Source organism: Gossypium hirsutum, chromosome A10 (assembly GCF_007990345.1).
Source record: "Gossypium hirsutum isolate 1008001.06 chromosome A10, Gossypium_hirsutum_v2.1, whole genome shotgun sequence".
Classification (NCBI taxonomy): domain Eukaryota; kingdom Viridiplantae; phylum Streptophyta; class Magnoliopsida; order Malvales; family Malvaceae; genus Gossypium; species Gossypium hirsutum.
In genome coordinates, this window is record NC_053433.1 from 110,811,035 (window position 1) to 110,828,805 (window position 17,771).

The 17,771-nt window shown below is 37.5% G+C and overlaps 1 pseudogene; it reads right to left on the bottom strand.

Annotated features, from left to right (window-relative positions):
* Nucleotides 1-10,198: 10,198 nt before the first annotated feature.
* LOC121208101 (probable disease resistance protein At4g27220) lies at nt 10,199-15,745 on the bottom strand (annotated as a pseudogene).
* Nucleotides 15,746-17,771: the final 2,026 nt, after the last annotated feature.

The window sequence follows — 17,771 nt, forward strand, 5'->3', positions numbered from 1 at the left end:
ACTACTCATCTTCAGAAATACTGCTGGTACAGACCAGACATTCAATGCAGAGCCTGCAAGCAATTTGGCCACATTGAAAAGGTCTGTAAGAGCAAGTCAAAAACACAACCACAATTTCAAAACCAAGCTCAAGCTGCAGAAGAGGTTGAAACACCAGAAGAGCATGTTTTTTCAGCATCATGCTTTGCAAGCTCGAGCGAGGCTAACAAAATTTGGCTGATTGACAGTGGATGCACCCACCATATGGCTTCTGAGAAGAGTATATTCAAGGAGCTTGACACTACCTTCAAGTCCAAAGTCAGAATTGGCAATGGTGAGCTACTGGAGGCAAAAGGGAAATGCAAGGCTTTGATAAGCACCAAGTCAGGTATTAAAACCATTTCAAAGGTTCTCTATGTACCTGATATTGACCAAAACTTGCTAAGTGTTGGCCAGTTATTGGAGAAAGGCTATTCTCTGATTTTTGAAGGCAAGAACTGTTTGATCAAAAATGCTGCTGGTGAAGTGTTAACCACAGTGGCTATGCAAGATAGGACTTTCATTTTAGATGTGAATCAGCTTCAGGCTAAAGCATATGCATCTCAGTCTGATGAGACTGATTTGTGGCACAGGAGGATGGGACATGTGAACTACAATTCTCTGAATATGATGCAAAAGATGGATTTGGTCAGTGACATGTCTAAAATTGAGCCAAGGGATGCTGTGTGTGAAGTCTGTCAGTTAGGAAAACAGACCAGGTTACCATTTCCTGTCAACAAAGCATGGAGAGCTCATGGGAAGCTTCAGCTGGTTCATACAGACATTTGTGGACCAATGAAGACCACCTCCTTAAATGACAGCAGGTACTTTGTACTTTTTATTGATGATTATTCAAGGTTCTGTTGGGTGAATTTTTTAAAGCATAAGTCAGATGTTTATGGTTCTTTCTGCAAATTTAAAGCCTTGGTTGAAAACCAAGCAAATTGCAAATTGAAATGTTTGAGGTCTGACAATGGTTCTGAGTATGTATCTCAGAAGTTTCAAAAATTGTGTGATGATGCTGGAATTCAACACCAATTGACTACTGTGTACACACCACAACAAAATGGTGTCTGTGAAAGGAAAAACAGAACAGTCCTTGATATGGCTAGGTGTTTGTTATTTGAGGCTAAAATGCCTAATGCTTTTTGGGCTGAAGCTGTGAATACAGCTATTTACTTGTTGAATAGGCTGCCAACTAATGCAGTCAAGGGTAAAACACCCTTTGAAGCCTGGTTTGGACAAAAACCATCTGTCTCACATTTGAAGGTATTTGGTTGTCTATGTTATGTGTTGGTACCTGAGGAGAGAAGAACCAAGTTGGACAGGAGGTCCATGCCCGGGGTGTTTGTTGGCTACAACAATGTGAAGAAAGGATACAGAGTCTTTTATCCACTGACCAAGAAGGTTGTAGTGAGCAGAGATGTGAAATTTAGTGAAGTAAGTAGCTGGAAATGGGATGGAATTGAAGCAAATTTGCCCGAGGGAGAACAGATTGATGTTGATCTGCAGCAAGCTGAAAATGAAGAAGTAACTGAAAATGGCTATGATGATGAACCTGTTCGAGGCACTAGGACATTAACAGACATCTATGAGAGATGTGCAGTAACCATAGTAGAGCCTTCATGTTTTGAAGAAGCTGTAAAAGAAAAGTGCTGGCAGGATGCTATGGAAACTGAATTTAAAATGATTCAGAAAAATGATACATGGGAGCTTGTGGATAGACCTGAAAACAGAAGAATCATTGGTGTCAAATGGGTCTTTAGGACTAAAAACAATGCTGATGGTACTTTGAACAGACACAAGGCCAGATTGGTTGTAAAAGGTTATAGTCAGCTCCAAGGGGTTGATTTTTCTGAAACCTTTGCACCTATTGCAAGGTTGGACACTATCAGACTGCTGCTTGCTTTGGCAACTCAAAAGCACTGGAAGGTGCACCATTTAGATGTTAAGTCAGCCTTTCTAAATGGCTTTCTTAATGAAGAAATATTCATTGAGCAACCTGAGGGTTTTGAGGTCTCTGGTGAAGAACAGAAGGTTTACAAGTTGAAAAAGGCCTTATATGGCCTAAAGCAGGCTCCAAGAGCCTGGTATGAGAGGATTGATGGCTACTTGGCAAGGCTCGGGTTCATAAAGAGTGTCAGTGAGCCTACACTCTATGTTAAGAAGGATCAGAAGGAAACTTTGCAAATTGTTTCCTTGTATGTTGATGATCTGCTAGTCATTGGTTGTAAAGATGAACTGGTAGAAGACTTTAAGAAGCAGATGCAACATGTCTTTGAGATGACTGACCTTGGTCTAATGACTTATTTTCTTGGTATGGAAATCAGACAAGGAAGTGATGGTATTTTCATAAGTCAACAAACATTTGCTTCCAAGGTGCTTGAAAAATTTTGCATGTCGAAATGCAAATCAGTCACTACACCAGTTGCATTGGGGGAGAAATTGTCAAGTGCTAGTAAGCATGATCGAGTAGATGAGAAAGCATATAGAAGCTTAATTGGTTGTCTGCTTTATTTAACAGCAACTAGACCAGACATTGTCTATGCTGTTAGTCTACTTTCAAGGTTTATGCACTGCAGTAATGTGGCACATCTGAAGGCAGCAAAAAGAGTGTTAAGGTATGTCAAAGGAACCATCGATGCTGGTGTAAAGTTTTGGAGGGCAAAGGAGCTGAAACTCTTAGGCTATTCTGATAGCGATTGGGCAGGGTCAGTTGATGACATGAGGAGCACTTCAGGTTATTTTTTCACCTTAGGCTCGAGTGTTTTCAGCTGGAGTTCAAAGAAGCAACAAACTGTTGCACAATCCACAGCAGAGGCTGAGTATATCTCAGCTGCAGCAGCAGTAAATCAAGCCATTTGGCTTAGGAAGATTTTGGATGATTTGAATGAAAATCAAGCTCAGCCTACTGAGATTAGAGTGGATAACCAATCAGCTGTGGCCATAGCCAAAAATCCAGTCTTCCATGATAAGACTAAACACTTCAAAATCAAATTTCATTTTGTTAGAGAAGCTGAGCAATCGAGGGAGGTTAGCTTAGTTCATTGCAGTTCAGAAATTCAGTTAGCTGACATTTTAACTAAACCATTGGGAGCCAACCGATTTAATGCTTTGAAAGAAAAGATTGGTGTTTGTTGCATACAGCCCAAGGAGGAGTGTTGAAGCTGTGGCCTGCATTGCAACAGAGAACCAGCAGCAGAAAATTGATCAAAGACCAGCAGCAACAAATTGTATAATTTGAGCTGCTACACTGTTTTGAAGTAAAGTAATGAAGCTGGTTCTCTTGGAAGATCACATTTTAGATGTTTTGTTCCTATGGAACTTTGTTCAATTCTTTTGTATTTTGACAGCAAAGTCAGTAGGAAAATTGACTGATGTAATAGCTATGCCAGCCTTCTTTTGTAATCAACTTGCATTATTTTAGTATGTATTAAGTAAGGGCAGTTAAGTTAGTAGGTAACTGTCAAACATTACTTGTAACTCCCATATATTCAAAAATTTGAATGAAAAAATATATGACTTCAGTTACAATTCTTTGCTGAGTTTTTTTTGTTCTCTTTTTGCTTCATTTGATTTGCTTCTTTGTACTGCCATTTATCCAACACAAATGAGATCCGCATAAAGGGACTAAACAAAATGATATGTATGCAACATACGTAAGATATCACATAAGAGTTGGGTGTATATGTGTGTTAGCACAACTTGTTTTTCAAAATTTGGTGAATTTTGAGATAATAAAAGAATAAAAGGCAACACAAGTAGCAGAGTATAAGATGCACGCTATGGCCAATTTATTGAAGCTTACTTGAATCTAGCTTGGAATAAAGAATGCTAGTGCCAAACTCTTTTCTCCACTTCAAAAGATCCAACTAAAGAAGGAATTACTAGCGTTTGCTTAAGAATAGCTGAAATCAATGACTCCAAGAATAATCTTCAGTATTGTTCTTTAACTTTTTTTTTCTTAGATAGTAGTAGTCGAATAGTGGGGCGATGGGTCAAATCGTATGCAAAATAATGTGTTAGCTGGCTGATCAACCATGGATCCAAATCTCAAGGCAATAAAAGTGTTAGATTTATTAAAAAAATACTACAGTTTACCATATAAATTAATAGCAAAGGCAAACGTGCCTACTGCATGCCAAAAAAAAATTTGCATGTGCGCAACTCATTTTCTATTGTTTGTGACCAAGAAAACCCCAAATCAAAAGTACGACCAATACAATTTCGACCTCTCTAAATTAGGCTTTCATTCAAATTTGGAAGCATGACTCCATATAGGAATAAGGTTTGTGGTCAAGTTGGAAATATTTTTTAATTATAAACCTGTAGCAATGGTGCGTAACTGTGTCTGTGTATGTAGCTATATTTCATTTAAATTTATAATATGTAGGTAAGTGGGTTATTTACCAGTTGAACTCAGGTTTCTTTACACCATTTTCATGCATTGTTCACAACAGGGAAATAATAAACAAAATTTTACGGCATGTAGGAGACGATGAAACTAAGCAAAACCCAGCAAATAGTCTCTTAATTTGAGCTAAAATGTGTTTTATATTTGATGCACATTTGTGGTATATAATTTGGTTGAAATCAGAGTATTCACTGCAAGTAGCAATGACTAATCTCTTTTGCCATGGGTGAAGAAATAAACGGTAATGCATTAATGCCATTTTTTAATTTACTAAAGTACATAAAATAGTTACTAATGAGGTGTTAACATTGTTAATAAAGACTAAGTCTAATCATCTACATTTGCAATGTGTGGAACTACCTTTTACACTGTTCATAAGCCTTGTTGTTGAAGCTGATCTCCATGCAGCTGGTATGAAGCAAGTGCAGCTGGAAGCTGGCCATGCAGGCTCGTGACAAGCATGCAGCAACCTTGGTTTTGTGTTGCTGTTAGATTTGAACTAATATTTTGTTCATTTTGAAGTCTAGTTTGCTATAAGCTTTTTGATTGATGTAATTTGATGTTGATGGAGCTGTTAACCAGCTTTGTGTTAATGTACAAGTTAAGTTTTTGTTATTTGGAAAGCTTAGTGGAAGTAGGTGTATGTTTAGGTAGAAATTTGACTTGTAAGTTTTTCTTTATTTTTGATATATGTAATGGCAATCTGCCTATGATGAATGTATGAAAAAAATACAATTCATTTTTCCATCAATGCTCTCAACTATTCTTCATGCTCCTTCTTTCTTTGCTTTAGTTCTGTTCTTGTTTCCTTCCAATTGTTGCTCTTAAAGCCTGAACTTCAAGCATTTTTTTCTTCATTCTTTACCCGGGTATATTACGTTGTTGTTGGTGCTCTGTTTGCAACTCTTACTTTACCCGGTTAAAGTACACTCAAACTCCAACAATTGGTATTAGAGCTTCCATCTTAGAGGACCTGTTGTTGAAAATTAAATGGCTTCATCAGGCTTTTCTCCTGCTGCACCACCAGTCTTTAATGGTGAAGGGTTCCACATATGGCAGGTTAAGATGAGGACTTACCTGCAGGCCTTTGATCTGTGGGAAGTTGTTAACACAGACATCGAGCCAGCTCCACTGAGAGCTAACCCAACAGTGGCTCAAATCAGACAACATGCAGATGAGAGGACCAAAAGGCACAAGGCCATGTCCTGTATTCAGAACTGTGTTTCTGATGTGATCTTCACCAGGATCATGACCTGTGAGACCCCGAAGCAGGCTTGGGACAAGCTTAAGGAGGAGTTCCAGGGAACTGAGAGGACCAAGCAGCAGCAGCTTCTAAATCTGAGAAGGGATTTCGAGAATCTAAAAATAAAAGAAGAGAAAACTGTCAAACAATATTTTGACAGGATAATGGCTGTTGTAAACAGTATAAGGCTCCTTGGTGAGCAGTTTGATGAAGTAAGGATAGTTGAGAAGGTTCTCTCTACTTTACCAGAGAGATATGAGGCAAAGATATCCTCCTTAGAGGACTCGAGAGACTTGACAAGGATCTCCCTGACTGAGCTTATCAATGCTCTTTATACTCAGGAGCAGAGAAGAGCCAGCAGGTTCAATGAGCACCAGGAGGGTGCATTTCAGGCCAAGAGCAAGCCTAGCTCGAGTAATGCTGCCTACAAAGGCAAGAAAAACTAGAGGGATAAATCCAAAGCTGATGCCTCAAAAAAATGGGACAGACCATGCAGACATTGCAAAAGGCCCGGTCATCCAGAGGCCAGATGCTAGTTCAGACCAGATGCCATATGTCAACATTGCAAGAAGAAGGGCCATGTTGAAAGAGTCTGCAAAGAAAAAGGCAGACCTGGCCAAAACCAACCTCAACACAAGAATGAAGAGGCTCGAGTAGCTGAACAAGGCAGTGACAGTGAAGAACAAGTGTTTGCAGTCTCATGTTTAGCTGCAAAATGCAAGGTTAAAAAGGGATGGTTCCTTGACAGTGGCTACACCAACCACATGTCACCAGATGCAACTATCTTCAAAACTCTAGATAGAAGCTGTAAGACTAGAGTAAAAATTGGAGATGGACACTGTATTCAGGCAGAAGGCATAGGTGATGTGATAATATGCACTCCATCAGGTAACAAACTCATCCCAAATGTACTGTTTGTACCTGAAATTGATAGAAATTTGTTGAGCATAGCTCAGTTGCTGGAAAAAGGATATACTGTGGTCTTTAAAGGAAAGGGGTGCCAAATCAGTGACCAAAAAGGGTCCATACTTATGACAGTCACCATGAGTGACAAATGTTTTGAAGTTGACTGGTCAGGTGACTCACACACAGCCCATATAGCTTCAATAGAAAATACCAAGCTGTGGCATCAAAGACTTGGTCATGCCAACTTTAAGTCTATGGCTCGGATGGTCAGTAAGGAAATGGTTGAAAACTTCACCAAGACAATTCAGAATGAAGATGTTTGTGAAGTCTATTAGATGGGAAAGCAAGCTAGGCTTCCATTTCTGACAAACACAGCCTGGAGAGCCTCAGAGAAACTTCAATTAGTGCACACAGATGTGTGTGGCCCTATGAAGTCTGAGTCACTCAATGGCAGCAGGTACTTCATTCTTTTCATTGATGATAGTACCAGATACTGCTGGATTTACTTCTTAAAGAATAAGACTGAAGTTGTTCAAGCCTTCCTGAAGTTTAAAACAGCAGCTGAGACAGAGACTGGCTGTAAACTAAAGTCCATAAGATCAGACAATGGGACAAAATATATTTCAGCTCAGTTCTAAGACATTTGTGCAAGAGCTGGCATTAAACATCAACTAACAAATATGTACACACCTCAGCAAAATGGGGTAAGTGAAAGAAAAAATAGAAGCCTACTTGATATGGCCAGATGCATGATATTTGAGAAGAACTTGCCCAAAAATTTATGGGCTGAGGCAGTAAATACTGCTGTTTATGTTCAAAACAGACTTCCAACCAAAGCTTTAGAGAAAAGGACTCCATTTGAGGCTTGGTTTGGATTCAAGCCATCACTGGCTCACTTAAGAATCTTTGGTTGCTTATGCTATTCACAAGTTCCAGCTGTTAAAAGAAGTAAGTTTGACAAAAGAGCACAAGCAGGCATCCTGGTAGGCTATAGCTCAGAGAAAAAGGGCTATAGAATCTTAGATCCTTCAACAAACAAAGTATTTGCAAGTAGAGATGTTGTGTTCAATGAGAGAGCAAGCTGGAATTGGGACAAGAATGAACCTGAAGCTGTCTCTGAAGAACTTGTGGTTGATCAACCAGAGTCAGAAAAAATAGTCCTGATATGGACTTTGATGATGTGCCAATCAGAGGTACCAGATCCTTGGCTGAAATCTATGAAAGGGCACATTTAGCCTTAGTAGAGCCAACCTATTTTGAAGAGGCTGTGAAGCATGAAGGTTGGAAACAGGCAATGGCAGATGAAATTGCCATGATCGAGAAGAACCAGACTTGGAAGCTGGTTGAGAAGCCTGCTAACAGGAATATTATTGGAGTAAAATGGGTCTACAAGGCCAAGCAGAATGCTGATGGAAGTCTGAATAAACTGAAGGCTAGACTTGTGGTAAAAGGATTCAGTCAAAAATATGGACTAGATTACTTTGAAACATATGCTCCTGTTGCCAGATTGGATACGATTAGGCTGATTGTTGGATTGGCTGCTCATATGCAGTGGAATGTCTATCAACTAGATGTGAAATCGGCCTTTCTAAATGGAATCCTTGAAGAGGAAATTTATGTCGAGCAACCAGAGGGATTTGAAGTACCTGGCAAGGAAGAATTGGTTTACAAACTAAGAAAGGCCTTATATGGCCTAAAACAAGCACCCAGAGAATGGTATGCTAGAATTGACTCTTATCTGCTTAGTTTGAAGTTTGAGAGAAGTGCTAGTGAGCCAAAGCTGTATGTCAAGAAGAATAAAACTGAAACTCAGCTTGTGGTGTCATTGTATGTTGATGACCTATTGGTAACAGGAGGAGATGAAGTTGATTTGGCAGAATTTAAGACAAAGATGATGCAAATGTTCGAAATGACTGACCTGGGGCTGATGACATACTTCCTAGGAATGGAAGTAAGCCAGACACAAGAAGGCATCTTCTTGAAACAGGAATCATTTGCCTTGAAGGTGTTGACAAATTTTTCAATGCTGAACTGCAAGCCAACTCCTACACCTATTGTAACTGGGTTGAAACTATCAAGCCATGAGGGTCATGAAGAAGTCTGTGAAACTACCTACAGAAGCTTAATTGGTTGTCTTCTATACTTGACTGCAACGAGACCAGACATCATGTTTGCTATAAGTCTACTTTCTAGATTCATGCACTGCTGCAATGTACAACATTTTCAAGCTGCAAAACGAGTACTGAGATACATTAAAGGTACTCTAAATCATGGTCTCTTGTTTAGCAAGGCTGCAGAACTTAGATTGAAAGGCTACACAGATAGTGACTGGGTTGGTTCTAAAGACGATATGAAGAGCACATCAGGTAGCTCAATCGACTGCTGAGGCCGAATATGTAGCTGCTGCTAGTGCAGTAAACCAAGCTATTTAGCTGAGGAAAATCTTAGCTGATTTGAACTTATCTCAAGTAGAAGCAACAGAGATACTTTGTGACAACAAATCTACTGTTGCAATTGCAAAGAACCCTGTCTTCCATTGTAGAACTAAGCACTTTGACATAAAGCTGCATGTAATAAGGGAGATGGAGCAAGCTTGTGAAATAAAGCTGGTTCATTGCAATTCGGAGGATCAAATTGCTGATATCTTGACCAAGGGTCTTGGCGTGTCGAGATTTAAGAAGTTAAGAAAGCTCATGGGAGTTTGCAGCATGAAGCTCAAGGAGAAGTGTTGAAGCTGATCTCCATGCAACTGGTATGAAGCAAGTGCAGTTGGAAGCTGGCCATGCAGGCTCGTGACAAGCATGCAGCAACCTTGGTTTTGTGTTGTTGTTAGATTTGAACTAATATTTTGTTCATTTTGAAGTCTAGTTTGCTATAAGCTTTTTGATTGATGTAATTTGATGTTGATGGAGCTGTTAACCAGCTTTGTGTTAATGTACAAGTTAAGTTTTTGTTATTTGGAAAGCTTAGTGGAAGTAGGTGTATGTTTAGGTAGAAATTTGACTTGTAATTTTTTCTTTATTTTTGATATATGTAATGGCAATCTGCCTATGATGAATGTATGAAAAAAATACAATTCATTTTTCCATCAATACTCTCAACTATTCTTCATGCTCCTTCTTTCTTTGCTTTAGTTCTGTTCTTGTTTTCCTTCCAATTGTTGCTCTTAAAGCCTGAACTTCAAGCATTTTTTTCTTCATTCTTTACCCGGGTATATTACGTTGTTGTTGGTGCTCTGTTTGCAACTCTTACTTTACCCGGTTAAATTACACTCAAACTCCAACACTTGTTTAGATTTTATTCAATTCTTCATTCATTGTGAATTGTAATTAATAATATATATAGATGTAATTGTACTTTTTTTGTACTTTTAAAACTAAAAAAAAAATTGCATAAATCTACTTGTAAATATTACAGCAGAAAAAGTAAATATTTATTCAAGAATCTTGAATTGCAGCTAATTTTAAAAATTAAAACCTCTAGAATTGCAAAGCAAACAACACCAAAACCTTCGTCTTCTTCTTCAATTGTTTCTACCAAAACAAAGACCAAGAAAAAGATCTGCAAATGTATGATAAAAGATTTGCTTACACTGTTATGGTTTTAAACAGACTTCATCAAGCATCTTCATCTGAGGTGCTCCAAAACTCGAGCAAAGGTCGAACAACGTTCTTAATATTGAAATTAGGGTGCTCCCACTCCACTGCTTCCCACCAATCTCTCGAATGCATTTGGATTATCTGGAGAGAATTAGAAGGAGATAGTTCTCCATCATCATTCTCAAGCTGTGGAAGATATAGAGGAATCCGCTTTAGCTTTGGACAATTACTTATTGTAATGTGTTGGAGAGAATCACAAACCATTACTCTATTTTCACTACAAATGCGCTGCAATTGTACTAGACTAGTCAATACTAAAAACCTCAGCTTGGGGAAAGGGAATTTGATGGTATCATTATTGGAACCCAATCTTGTTTTCTCGGATTCTGTTATTATTTCTTCCAATTCACTACAACCCACAACATCCATCTCTTCCAGGTTGCTTAGAACCCAATCAGCTGAAAACAATTTCTTAATTTTATCACAACGCGATAGACTGATCCTTCTAAGGGAGGAAAATATGCCGACTGATGGTTCTCTAGCTCCAACTTCAACCACGACTTTCAAATTCTCTAACTCACTTAGCTTCAGAGACTCAAGTTTTTGAAGCTGATCACACTTGGATGAAATTACACATTCCAATTCACTACAAGCACAAAGTTCACATTCTTTCAAATCAGTTGCATCTCTCAATCCAACATCGTTTATACTTCTCACACCCTTGCATCCCAGTAGACTTAATTCGTCGACACCGTATGGAAGTATAATTTCATCTCCAACATCAATTTTAATCCCTTCAAATTTAACAAAATTACTAGAACCCGGGGGATCAAAATAGGTGATTTCAGAACATACCCAAATGTAGTATTTCTAAAGCGTTTTTTTCTTACTTGCAAACTTGGTCAAGTCACCCACGTTATGGAAGGAGCCATAAAAAACCTCCAACTTATTCAATTCCTTCAACTCTTCTGCGCTTCTCAATTTTGAATGAATTGACAAATACTGAAGCTGGCATAGTTTTGAGAGTGATCCAGCAGGAATCACTGTTAGATGAGAGGTACGTTTAAGATTTAGATATCTAAGATTTACCAACATTTCTAAACCTTGAGGGATTTTCTCGATTCCACTGTCCCTAAGATCCAATTTCTTCAAAGCTAGAAGTTTCGATAGACAAGGCAAACTCTTTAAACACCAACATCCTCTAAGCAACAATACCGTGAGTTTCTCCAAACTAGAAATAGAATTAGGCAAACTCTCTAAAAGCGTATTAGAAAGATCAAGAATCTTAAGGTTAAGAAAGTGCTCAAAGAAAGATTCTGGTATTTCTTTCAATGGATTCCATGAGAGCAACAATGTTATGAGTTTTGGAAATTTCAGGCATTTCATGGTTTGAGGAATTGTTGAGATGTAGTTTCCCATTAAAGAAACCTTCTCCAAATCTTCACCCCATTCTTCCATGTTTGGCACCTCTTCCAACCGCATACTCGATTTTATAGAAATCTTTTCCTTGTGATATACAATGCCATATCTCTAACAAGATCATTCATTTTTATACATGGCTTATATTCAACCCTTTCTAGCAAACAATTTTCTTCAAGCTTTTGCAAAATGGAATGACCGCTACCCTCCATTGCTTTTCTACTTCCCATTTCATCTATAAGCCCTTCTTCAATCCATTTTTCAATTATCAAATCTTTATCGATTTCATCATCTTCAAGATATAATGCACAATACAAAAGGCAATATTAGTCTATTCGTTGTAGACGATCATAGCTGAATTTTAAACATCCATACACCTTATCTTCCATATTATGGATGTTTCTGATGTAGCCTCGTAATTCATCTATAGCATTTTCCCACATACGAGGATCGGATTTTCCCCTCATACAACCAGCCAGTGTGACAACTGCTAGAGGAAGTCCATCACATTCCCTCACAGCAAGTTTCATTAATGATTGTTGGTTTAGTAAAGACTTAAATGAAATATAGAACTAAAGACGAAATGGGGGGATAATTTTATTGACTAACAAAGCAGCCCTTATATTCAAGTCCCAAGTAACAACCTCAACAAGAAATAAATTCAAATTGCTACAACAAGTTAACAACTCCTCCTCCTACTAACAAGCTAACAAATCCCTCTAAGACTTAGTCTTATTATTTTAAAAATAGCTACAGCCTTGAGATACTAACATTCTCCTCCTAACTCAAGTGCTGCAGACACCAAATTTATTATTAAGAAACTCAAAACGACTAACATGAAAAATGTAGTAAAATATCTGTCATCTGATCTCTGAAAACCAGTTTCTTAAATATTCGCCTTTTATGAATTCCTTCTCGACTAGTGCAGCTTCAAGAGTTGCCTCTAATTGTTTCCTAGCATGCAATGCCATCTAAATCAAAATTCCATAATTCAAAATCATCACAAGTTGCTCTAGAAAAGTCATGAGAGTGGCCAGAATGCTTTCCCTTCTTCCAAGATCTTGTGTTGTCACTATACTTGCGATTAATACGATTTATAATTTAATTAACCAATCTTCTCACAGCTAATAACTCCTTTTTCAATTTTTTATTTTGCATTGAAAGCTTAATCACCTTACTAACTAAATTCTTAAAGTCAACAACATCTACAGATGTCAATTCTTTTGCATATGAAGCTTCTTCAGTCAGCTTTTGATTTTGAAAACATAACCCACTATTCTCTTCTAAAAGTTGCACATTACTCTTGATCTTCTAAGATAGATCCTTTTTCCGTGGCTCCTCAGCATGTTCTTCAGATATTTTATGTGCAAAAAAAGATAGTTTATCAGTGAGAGATGTCACCTGCTGCTCCAAGAGAGTTACCTTTGCATGCAACTCCTCATTCTCAAAACACTTGATTTGCAGTTGTTCTTGCACAATAGGATTATCTTCCTGACACTTGGATGCCACTTGCTCCTCCTTAAATGGATTCAATGAAAACCTCTTCTTCTTCATCTTGATCCTAAACAATTCATTGCCACTAGAGTCAAGGATCAGACACATTCTCTTTTCGAACATCACCTTGAATCTCTTCTCTACCAATTGCCCCACACTCAACAAGTTTTGATCAATGTCAGGTACGAACAAAACATCTGAAATCAATTTAGTTCCAGCATAGCTCTCTATTGCTATTGTGCCTCTTCCCTTCACTTCTAGGTATTGTCCGCTTCCTATCCTTACTTTCGATTTCAATGACCTGTCAAAGTCTTTAAACAGCTTCTCATCATAAGTTATGTGATTGGTACAACCACTATAAACTAACCAACTGTCACATAAAATGCTTGATGAGAAGCAAGAGATGACAAACAAATGATCCTCTTCTTCTTCAACTACAGTATCTACTTAACCCTGCTGCTGATTTCTCGATTCCTCGCAAAACCTCTCAATATGCCCCATCAAGTTACACCTTCTATATTTCACATCTGGCCTTCTCCAACACCTAAAATGGGGATGATTCTATTTTTCACAGTACTTACATGAAGAATACTTATTATAATTTTCAGTACTATTACCTTTTGCAATAGTTTCTGAACCACTGTTCACTCTTCTTCCCATTCTACTTTCGTTCCTCTATTTTTTCGCCTTGCTGCATCTTAGCCTTCAATGCTCCTTCATACTTCTTTCTATGCTCCCTTCTGCCTCATTAGCCTCCTCTGCTCTTGTGCTTGTAAAGTACTGATCAACTCCACTACTCTCAATTAACTCAAGTCCTTAGTGTTCTCAAAAGAGTTAATAGGTGCTTCATATTTCTCAGGCACAGAGACAAGTATCTTCTGCACCAGTCTAGAATTAGAGAGATTAGCCCCAAGAACTCTTACCTTGTTGGCCATATCTATCGACTTGTCTGAATATTCTTTGATTAACTCAGACTCCTTCATTTGTAGCCTCTCGAATTCTCTGATCAAGTTCAACACCTTCGTGCTCTTGATCCTCTCATCTCTTTGATACTCAGCTTTGAGGTAGTCCCATATTTCCTTCGCTGAAAAGCCATAATTCTATTGAATATGGCTGGCGAAACCGAAGTATAAAAACAAGACCTTGCCTTAGCCTTCCTGGTGGTTCTCTCCTTGTGATTTTGATCTGATCCATAGTTAGATTATTAGGAAGTGGAGTCACCTCATAGTCTTCCTCGATAGCTTTCCAATAATCACAACCCTCCATGTATGCTTGCATTCTCACGGCCCATGCTTGATAATTCTCTCCATCAAACACATGTGGGGCTAAGATGGACAGGTTACTCGATCCCGGTTCCATTTTCCTCAAAAACCTCACAAGTGTATCTCTCAATTTTTCTTTTAGAACTCTCACAAAACTTTTCACAAGCCCCTCAAGAAAAATGGCTCTCAATACCACTGTTGGTTTAGTAAAAACTTAAATGAAATATAGAACTAAAGATGGAATGAAGGGATAATTTCATTGACTAACAAAGCAGCCCTTATATACAAGTCCCAAGTAACAACCTCAACAAGAAATAAATTCAAATTGCTACTAACAAGCTAACAACTCCTCCTCCTACTAACAAGCTAACAAATCCTTCTAAGACTTAGTCTTATTATTTTAAAAATAGCTGCACTCTTGAGATACTAACAATGATTCTAAAGTTGGATTGGGCAACATGTCTTGTCCAACTTTGCTTAAGAATGAGTTCATGGCTTCCTCCATAGAAAAACAAGGAACTTTAACTTTCTTAAATCCCATTGATTCAACAACCCTTTTTGAACGTGTAGTCAACACTAATTTGCATCTATTATATGTTGTAGGCTCAAGGATTCCAATATCCTCAAGGGAAAAGCTTCTCCATACATCATCCAATATTAGTACATACCTCATTTGTCCTCTCAACATTTTTGACAACTTCCCTGCAAAGACGATTGCATCTTCATTATCTGACAAATTTCTCCCCAATTAAGAAGCAATGTTATTTTGCAGTCTTGGAATGTCGAAGTCTTGGGATACAGTTACCCAAATCAATTTTCTAAATTTACTCTCTTTCAGCAACCTATTATAGACATCCTTCATAATGGTTGTTTTCCCGATTTCGCCCATCTCCCACACAACAATCAATCCAACTGCATCTCCCATCAAGTACTGATAAATTTCTTCTCTAACATTGATCGCACCTACTACTTCTGGTGTAGGTAGATTAACCGCTATGGTAGAAGGATCATTAACAACCAAGCCCCTAGAGAAATTTCCTTCAGCATGCACTTCCTTCATTGCTTGAGTTACCTCATCAACAAGCTGCCTCAAACATGAGTGGAAGCTATATTTTCCTTTACTGATTTTATCTTTAACATGTAGAGCCTGACCAAGTTTTTTCTCCACTTTCTCAAACCATCTTTTAACTTCCTGTTTTTGCATTTTCCCAAAGTGATGCTCGTCTTCCAACTGCTGCTGAAAATCTGCCTCCTTGGCACGTAAATCGGCTTGTGCTTGATTGAAATCATCAACGTATTCCGTGAATTTCTTTTGGTATTTTAGATATTTGCTAGCATTATGACCGAAGTACTTAAGAACATCAAGGATTGGCCCAATGACTTCAACCATTAAAAAAGGTCTAGCTTTCCTGCATCAAATTTAGCATATTACTGATTAAGTTTAAGAATATTAGAAAATCAAAATTGCAATTACAATAATACAAATAGAGCCACTTGAGCTTGTTTAAGTGGTTGAATCCTCTAACCATATGCAGAACTTATAACTTCAAACAAAATTCATTAAAATTACAGACATGATGAGAGGATACACCATAGATCTGGTTGTTGACACCATAGGTCCCAACTCCAAACCACCAGATCTAGTATTCAAATAATACATCTTTCCTTACAAATACAATAATACACTCCATTTTTACATAAATGTATACGAGATCCATAAAAAGGGACTAAACAAAATGATATATATGCAACGTACGTAAGAGCACTTAGGACTTGGGTGTATATATGTGTTAGCACAACTTGTTTTTCACATGTTGGTGAATTTAAAGATAATACTAGAATAAAAGGCAACACAAGTTGCAGAGTGTAAGATGCATGTTATGGCTATAACGCCCCAATTTTCGGGAATTCTGTGAATGTTGGCATAGATTTAATTATGTTAGTGGGCCTCTAGAAGGCCCAAGCTTAAGATAGAACTCGGCAATTTTAGTTAATTTTTGTTCCATAAGAAAAAGGGGGTGAAATTATGAAATAGAACCTATGTGAAAATGTTTGAAAATGCTATAGGCTAAATTGAAGTGGCCAAATAAATAGGAGGGCAAAATAGGAGGATTTGCATAAAAACCTCCCATTTTACATGAAGTGGCTAGCCATCATGTTGTTGTAGACAATATGAGCACTTGATATCCATAATTCATGGTACAAATTGATAATGGGTTAGGTAAATGTTCCATGATAATGGATTAGGTAAATATTCCATGATAATGGGTTAGGTAAATGTTCCATGATAATGGTTTAGGTAAATGTTCCATGATGGGCATTTCATGTCTTTTGTATTAAAGAATTAAATCGATGAAATATGAAATTTTATTAAAAGAAAAAGGGGTGAAAAGAACAAAATTTTGTCCATCTTTGTTCATCATAGCTAAAAGTTAGAGAAGAGAAAAGAGAGGAGAAAGCTCTTGAATGTTTGGTCACTTGGGGAAGAAAATTGAAGGTAAGTTCATAGTAGTTTGCTTCTATCTTGATGTTCATGAGTTCTTCTTAATTCTACCTTAACTCTTGAAGCATATTTCGGTTTTTGGTTGTGTTGTGAGCATTTGGTCATGAATTAAAATGAAGGAAATGGTTGTTGTTTCATGTTCTTTTGATGGAAAATGGAAGATAGGTGAAGTTGAGCCAAATAAATGAGCATGCATGTGCCTTAGATGCTAAGGGGAAAAATCGGCTAACATGTTGTGCTTTAAAATGATGAAATGGAGACTATACTTAAGTAAACTCATAGATATGTGGTGATTGATTGGTGATATACATGTTTAAATAACATGCATACAAGTTATGTGTGATAGAGTGATTTGGTAATAAATCTGCTAGGGACAGTAGCAATAATGTGACTTTGGAAAATCACCATAAATTGTAAGAGATGAGTTAGAAGGTGAATAAATTATTTAATTAAAGCTTAATGAGTCTAGTTTCAAATGAAATAAACGAGAACATATTTTGAATTCTGTACAATGAGAAATTTGATTTGTAATGAAGAGTGGTCAGATTAGTCAAACAGTGAAACATCAGAAACTTTAAGAAAAATCTGGTATTGATTGGCCAAACCAAAAATTCTGAAAATTTTATGGATAGAAGATATATGAGTCTATTTTCAGGGAAAATTAATGGAACTTGATTTGGATTTTCGTAGCTCCAGTTATAAATGATTTAGTGACTATTTCTCAGGAAGACAGCTTGCAGTGAAATTATGATTATGTGGTAAACATTGACAAAAATTTGTTAATGAGTTGCTTATTGATTTCTTATAAGCTTACTATGATCTGTAAGTGTGGTTGGCCGAATATTGTAAGGGGTTAATACATAGTTCGTATTTGAATAGTTAGATTAACGTGTTAGTAATCCAATTGTAGGCA